The sequence below is a fragment of the Triticum dicoccoides genome, chromosome 2A (assembly GCF_002162155.2).
Source record: "Triticum dicoccoides isolate Atlit2015 ecotype Zavitan chromosome 2A, WEW_v2.0, whole genome shotgun sequence".
NCBI lineage: Eukaryota > Viridiplantae > Streptophyta > Magnoliopsida > Poales > Poaceae > Triticum > Triticum dicoccoides.
Genome location: NC_041382.1, coordinates 589,354,239 through 589,362,409, shown reverse-complemented (window position 1 = coordinate 589,362,409; position 8,171 = coordinate 589,354,239).

Below are 8,171 nucleotides of genomic sequence, written 5' to 3'. Positions count from 1 at the left end.
CTTGGGGCGGCGTGGCAGGCGGCGGTGGGGTGGCGGTTTGGGCGGCGGGGTGGCGGCTTATAAAGGGGACGGGGCGGCGTCTTGGAGGAGGGGGCAAGGCGCGGCGGCGGAGAGGAGTCTGGCTCGGACTCCTAGTCCGAGTCGGCGGAGGCGCTGGCGCGCGTGCGCAGGAGGCGGAGGCGGCGACTGGGCCGGCCTGCTTGGCTGGGCCTTAGGCCCAGTCGGGAGCGGGAACTCTTTAAAAAAAATAATTCCGCCGACAAGAAAAATCCTAGAAAAATAAATAAAAATCTAAAAATGCCAAAACGAATTTTCACCGTCTAAATAAAATATTTAGAACAAGATGAACATTTTCTTGGCCTTAAAATGCCATTTTGAAAACATGCAATTTTTTTCTAATGCAAACAAAATTGCAGTAAAATGCAAATAAAACAAATATTTGATTTTAATATTTTTCCTCCAATATGTCAATTATCTTGGAGAAGTCATATTATCTCCTCTCTTTAATTTTAAATGTGAAATATTTTTCGGAGAGAAATAATTAAAATCAAATCCTCGTTTTATTATTTGATAAAAGAATCAAATATGAAAACCGGGAAATCCCCAACTCTCTCCGAAGGTCCTTGAGTTGCTTAGGATTTTTGAGGATCGCGAGATGAAAAGCGAATAAAATATGATATGCATGGATGACTATGTATAACATTCCAAATTGCAAATTTGGGATGTTACAAACCTACCCCCCTTAGGATGAATCTCGCCCTCAAGATTCGGGTTGGCTAGAAAATAGGTGTGGGTGGTCTTTGCGAAGATCATCCTCTCGTTCCCAGGTGGCTTCATCCTCGGTATGGTGGCTCCACTGAACTTTACAAAAGTTGATAACCTTACTGCGGGTGACTCTGCTGGCAAACTCCAGAATCTTAACTGGTTTCTCCTCATAAGTCAAGTCATTGTCCAACTAAATTGCCTCCAGGGGTACTGTATCTCTTAGCGGTATATCTGCCATCTCAGCATGGCACTTCTTCAGCTGTGAAACATGAAACACGTCATGAACTCCTGAAAATCCCTCGGGTAACTCCAACTTGTAGGCAACTTCTCCCATCTGTTCCAAAATACGATACGGTCCTACAAATCTCGGGGCTAACTTTCCCTTAACTCCAAAACGTTTCACTCCTCGCAAGGGTGATACTCGCAGATATGCTTGATCTCCAATTTCATAGGTTACCTCCTTGCGTTTTGAGTCAGCAAAACTCTTCTGCCTGGACTGAGCAATCTTCAGTCTGTCACGAATCAATTTAACCTTCTCCTTAGACTCCTTGGTCAAGTCTGGTCCAAACAACTGTCGGTCTCCTACCTCGTCCCACATTAACGGTGTTCTGCATCTTCGTCCATACAGGGCTTCAAACGGTGCCATCTTCAAACTGGCTTGATAGCTATTGTTGTAGGAAAACTCTGCGTATGGCAAATTGTCATCCCAACTAGATCCATAATCTAGCGCACAGGCACTCAACATGTCCTCCAAAATTTGGTTGACTCTCTCTGTTTGTCCATCCGTCTGCGGGTGAAATGTTGTACTAAACTCCAATCTCGTTCCCAAAGTCTGGTGCAACTGGTGCCAAAACTTTGAGGTAAACTGTGTTCCTCGATCTAATACGATGGTCCTCAGAACTCGATGCAGACATACTATCCTGGACATATATATCTTGGCCAACTTTGCACTTGTATAGGTGGTTTTCACTGGGATGAAGTGAGCTACTTTGGTCAAGCGATCAACTACTACCCATATGGAATCATATCCTGCTTTGGTCCTGGGCAATCCGATAATAAAGTCCATGCCCAGTTTATCTCACTTCCATTCGGGTATCGGCATAGGCTGTAAAAGTCCTGCTGACTTCTGATGCTCTGCCTTCACGCGTTGACATACATCACATATGACTACATACTCGGCAATATCCTTCTTCATACCGGTCCACCAAAAATGTTCCTTCAAATCCAAATACATCTTGGTGTTTCTGGGGTGTATCGAGTATGGTGAGTCATGGGCCTCTTGAAGTATTAACTTCCTGATCTCCTGGTTATTGGGCACATAAACTCGGGCCTCAAAACGTAGGGTACCGTGCTCATCTTCACGAAAACCTTTGGCCTTTCCTTTGCTCATCTTCTCCTTTATCTTAGCAATCTCCTTGTCCTCTTTCTGGGCTTCCCGAATCTTGTCCAGCAATGTCGACTGGACCTCCATTGTTGCAACGGATCCTCTAGGAACAATCTCCAATCGAAGTTCCATGATATTCTCTGCTAATTCCTTCGGCAGTCCCTTACTTTCAAGGATATTAGCATAACTCTTCCAGCTCAAGGCGTCTGCTACGACATTGGCCTTTCCTGGATGACAGTGTAGCTTCATGTCATAATCCTTTATAAGTTCCAACCATCTCCTCTGTCTAAGGTTCAGTTCCTTCTGGGTGAAAATGTACTTCAAACTCTTATGGTCCATGTACACATCACAACGGTTTCCAATAAGGTAATGTCTCCAGGTCTTCAATGCATGTACTACGGCTGCTAACTCCAAATCATGCATGGCATAGTTCAACTCATGGGGTTTTAGTTGTCGTGAGGCATACAAAACAACTCTCCCGTCTTGCATAAGCACACATCCAAGTCCTAAGCGTGAGGCATCGCAGTACACTTGGAACTCCTTATGTATATCTGGCAGTGTTAGTACTGGCGTTGTAGTCAAACGTTTCTTCAATTCCTAGAAACTTGCCTCGCAATCTTCTGTCCATTTAAACTTAGTATCCTTCTTCAACAGTTCAGTCATTGGCTTTGCAATCTTGGAAAAATTCTCGATGAATCTCCGGTAGTATCCTGCGAGTCCAAGAAAACTGTGGATCTCGCTAACTGAAGTGGGTGCCAACCATTCAGTGACTGACTGAATTTTGCTGGGGTCTACTGCTATACCTTCTCCCGATATAACATGTTCAAGGAACCTGACTTCCTTCAACCAAAATTCGCATTTGCTAAACTTAGCATACAACTAGTGTTCCCTGAGTTTCTCGAGAACTAAGCGCAAATGCTCCTTGTGCTCCTCCTTGTTTTTCGAGTATACCATAATATCATCAGTAAACACCACAACAAACTTGTCCAAATACTCCATGAACACCTTGTTCATCATGCTCATGAAATAGGCAGGGGCGTTAGTCAGTCCAAATGACATGACCGTGTACTCGTATAATCCATATCGTGTTGTGAACGCTGTCTTCGGTATGTCCTTCTCTCGTATCTTCAACTGATGATACCCCGATCGCAAATCGTTCTTCGAAAACACTTTAGCTCCTTGCAACTGATCAAACAGATCGCTGATCATCGGCAGTGGGTACTTGTTCTTAATCGTCACTTCATTTAATGCTCGATAATCAACAACCATCCTCAGGGATTTATCCTTCTTCTCAACCAAAAGTACTGGGGCTCCCCAAGGTGATGAACTTCTTCGGATGTATCCTTTCTCCAATAATTCCTTGATCTATTTCTTAATTTCTTCCAGATCATTTGCGGGCATCCGATAGGGTCTCTTGGATATTGGTCCTGTACCTGGCAACAGCTCTATCAAAAACTCAATGTCTCTATCCGGTGGCATGCCTGGTAACTCCTCTGGAAAAACATCCGGGTAATCCTTCACTATAGGCTCTTCCTCCTAAACAACTCCTGTAAGGGCATTCACTTGACTCCTCCTAGGCACATGCCTAGATACATACTTAATCCTTTTCCCTTCCGGGGTGGTGAGATAAATTGACTTACTAGCACAGTCAATGCTTCCTCCAAACTTTGACATCCATTCCATACCCAATATCACATCCAATCCTTGTGACTCCAAGATAATTAGGTCGGATGGAAAAACATGTGTACCAATGGTTAAGGGTATCTAGTCACACCATCGGCTAGCCATAAACTCTGCTCCGGGTGAACTTACTAAAAGAGGGGTCCTAAGGGTTTGGGTTGGTAGTTTAAACTTATCCATGAATCCCCTTGATATGTATGAATGCGATGCACCAGTATCGAAAAGAACAAGAGCGGTAAATGACTTAACCAAAAACTTACCTATTACCGCGTCCGGCTGCTCTTCAACCTCCTCCATGCTAACGTGGTTCACTTGTCCTTTGTTGAATGGATTTGGCTTCTTCCTAGCGCTCCCATTTCCATTTCCATTCTTTCCTTCAGGGCACTCCGTGGCATAGTGTCCAGTCTTCCCGCACTTGAAACAAGTAACATGACTTAAGTCCCTTTTGGCGGGTGTGGCTGGGTTGGGGCGGTTATGATTATTGTTGGTTCCGTTCCCATTCCCATTCTTAGAACCATTGTGGTTATGCGATCCTCCTCCAGTGTGGTTGTGACCTCCATGGTTATGAACATGTCCTCCCGAGTTCGGGGTTAGGCGAGGTTTCTGCTGAGCTCCAGAGTTATACTTCCCTTGTCCATACTTTCTCTTGCGGCTCTCAATCTGCTGCTGCTTCCCTTCAATCATAAGAGCCTTATCTACCAACTCCTGGTAATTGTTGAAGGTTGCTACCATCAACTGCATGCTCATCTCATCATTCAGCCCTTCCATAAATTTCTCCTGCTTCGCGGCATCTGTAGCCACATCATCAAGGGCATAGCGAGATAACTTGCTAAACTCATCCACGTACTGAGCCACAGTACGATCCCCCTGGCGTAGGTTGCGGAACTCCGGCTTCTTCATTTGCATAGCTCCAGTGGAGACATGGGCTGTGCGGAAAGCTTGCTGAAACTGGTCCCAAGTGACATTGGCTATAGGGAAAGTGGCTGTGTAATTCTCCCACCATGAGGCTGCTAGTCCATCCAATTGATGTGCAGCAAAGCGCACTCTCTCAGCATCTGTGCAACCTGCGGTGGTCAACTCCCTTCCAATACGGCGTAGCCAATCATCCGCAACTATGGGCTCGGTGCTACTGGAAAACACCGGCGGTTGTAACCTTAGAAAACGGGCTAGGTTGTCCACGGACGGCGGGTTGTTGTTGTTGTTGTTGTTGTTGTTGTTGCCCTGATTCTGAACTAGCAATTGCATCAAAGTATTCTTCTGTTGGATCAACTGGGTGAGCTCCGGTGGGAAGGAAAAACCGGTGTCATGTCTCGGAGGCATCTAAGGGGTTTAGATGGAAGAGATTTAGAATAGAAAAGAGGTCTAATGAGAAAGCACTACCCATATGCACATGAGACAAACACAATCATTTCACCCAATCAATCAAGCAAGGGCATACAAACTATCTAGAACTATCGCACAAGTGCTCAACTACTACTAAATACATGGGGGAATACTAGTGATATATGGTAGTCATCTAGAAATTTTGATCGGTGGAAGACTCCATGATGTCAGCTCCAGCTTCGTCTTCAAAGTCATCATCACTAGGATCGGAATCGGTGTCGTCGATGATGATGTAGTCCTCGGGGCATATCTCCTAGGGTTCTTCTTCTTCTTCTATTGGTGCTGGTCCTCCATGAATACTCCGATCTTCTTGACTAGGTCGTCATTCTTCTCCAGTAGTGTCTTGATTTCCTCCTCATATCCATCGAGTGTAAACTTGAGTTCTTCCTCCAGCTCAATGATCCTAGTCTTCGCCTTCTTTAAGTCCATCATGTCCGCGCACATCTGGTTTTCCTGATGTCGGATGTGCTGGTTTAACTCCTGGATGAAAGCTGCAATGGATCTATCCTTCCTGGTGCTGATTACTTCCCATTGCTCGTCTTGGCGCCCACATATTTGGTAAATAGTGTCCTTAAGCACCCTGTTGTAAACTTCTCCAATGCGTCCAATGGTAATGTGGGCTGCCATGCTCTTACCTAGACTCCAGGTGGGTGCTTCGAAAGAAAACTCTATGGGTTTAGAAGTTGGCGTGAACGTCCTTCCTGGAACTTGTACTTGAATCATCCAGCGCTCCTCTTCAGGTAAAGTGGCGTTGTATGTCCCGGTGAAGCTTGGTATTCCAATGTTCAAGTACCTAGTGACTTCCTTCAAGTGACGTCCAAAAGGAGTGTCTTCATCCGGTTGTGCAAACTTGTTCTTCATCTTCGTCATCCTAAAGAGTAGAAAATGGAGAGGAGTTAGAAATGAGAAGAGAGGTGTGACCTAGGGTTTATCTTAGTGGTCGTGTCCTACACTCAACCTGGCTCTGATACCATCTTGTAGCGACCCGACCTCAGATGGTCAAGTCTCTGTGCTTCAGTGTCATCCCTGGATCGGTAATGCTGACACACACAGTACTCGAAGGATTTATAACAGAGTAGCAATCACACACTTATTACATCGAATGTCTCAAGAGAGAACTATTACAATAATATGGCTTAAGGCCATCTAATACGGTAACAGCGGAAGGCTTGGAAGATAAAGTGAGTCCATCAACTCCAATGACATAGCTGAGCTGCACGACAACGACCTAACGAACCTTACTCCTCGTCTGAAAAGTCTGCAACATAATATGTTGCAGCCCAAAAATGGGTCATCACATGGAATATGCTGGCAATGTAACACAGTAGAGCAAGAACAGAATAATGCTATCACTACATGCATATTTGGCTGGTGGAAAGCTCTATGGTTTATAGTTTTTGCCAAAAGCCAATTTTTCCCTACAACAAAGGAATAGATTTTAATTTTACTATCATGGTAGTTGAAACATCATTGAGAAGGTTCCTCCAACTCAATCCCAATTAAAGTGATTAACAACCCAACAATATTAATTAAACATGATTAGATACATGTGATAACCCAAGTACTTGATACTCAAGAATTGTCCATAACCAGGGACACGGCTAACCATGATTAGATTGTACACTCTGTAGAGGTTTGCGCACTTTTCCCCACAAGACTCGATCGCCTCCGTTGGATTTCTCGCACTACATGGTGTTTGAGAAACGAATGACCAAGACACAGTCTTTCAGAAACATTAACACTCTACTCCGGACAGACCATACCAAACCTACATCTCACTACCTGCTGATCCGCCTCTTCAAGATCTTCATGTAACTTACTCAACTATGCTAGAGCCCATATTAGCTTGTGTCTGCACACGGAAGTTTCTACCATGAATCATCTTAGTTCCCTTTGAGCCTGGGTGGCGGTCCATAGGAAGATCACACAGGTACTCCGGGATTTCCAAAAAAATACAGGCAACACTGGGTACTCCAGGTGCCTCAATCCACCCAGTTGTTTGATTAAGTTGCCACCTTAAGTTGAACCATTAATTTAACAATCTCACATCTGTCATGGATTTCACTCAAACCCAAACCACGTCTACGAGCATAGCATAGCATAGTAATATAAGCAACACGTGGAGTAACTCCCAAGGGTTTGAATGTAACAGGGCAATAGGTTCTACCTCATCAACTACTTCCCAACCCACAAGTTAATGACATCCTAATCATGCAATGTTTGAGGATTGGAACTAATACATCAAAACTGGGTTATAAAGGGGTATGATCAAAGTGTTACTTGACTTGCTGACGATTTGCGAAACCTAGGGACTCGTAGTAGCACGCTTCGCACTCCGGGTGTTCTGTCGCAAGCAAACAATAGCATACATAAGTAACAAGCAACGATGCACAAGCAAAACTCAAATAAAAGAGGTTGACCAGAAAGTTCAAATTAAGAACTCTGGTTCGCAAAAAGAATCAAATCAACGGAGCAACGAAACTCAAACGGCGAAAGAAAGAAGCTTCGTTTACTAATCTGAAACTAGGTCAAATTTTACAGTAGAGAAAACTTGTTTGAGTTGGTTAAACGGAAAGAGGGTTTCGAGACAAATATCCAGGCGCTTGAATCGCCTGATTCCGACTAACGAGCGAAAATAAAAATAGAACTAAGATCGGATCAGAAATCGCGATCAGAGAAAATCGCGGAATAAATCCGATAAAAGAAAACTGACGAACAGACTAACGAACGAGCGTTCGCTAGTTGTATCTAACGGGCGAAAACCGTTCGTTAAAACGAATGTTTGGACGAACGTCCGCTAACTAGAAGAACCGGAAAAAAACCGGTGAAACAAAAAAATGGATCTAGGGTTTCTAAAAAAACGGACGGTTTTTATAAAAAAACCGGCGGCGGATCCGGCGGTTACCTCCGGCGAGGGGCTCCGGCGAGGCGGGGTGCGGGCGGCGGCTCGCGGGGCGGC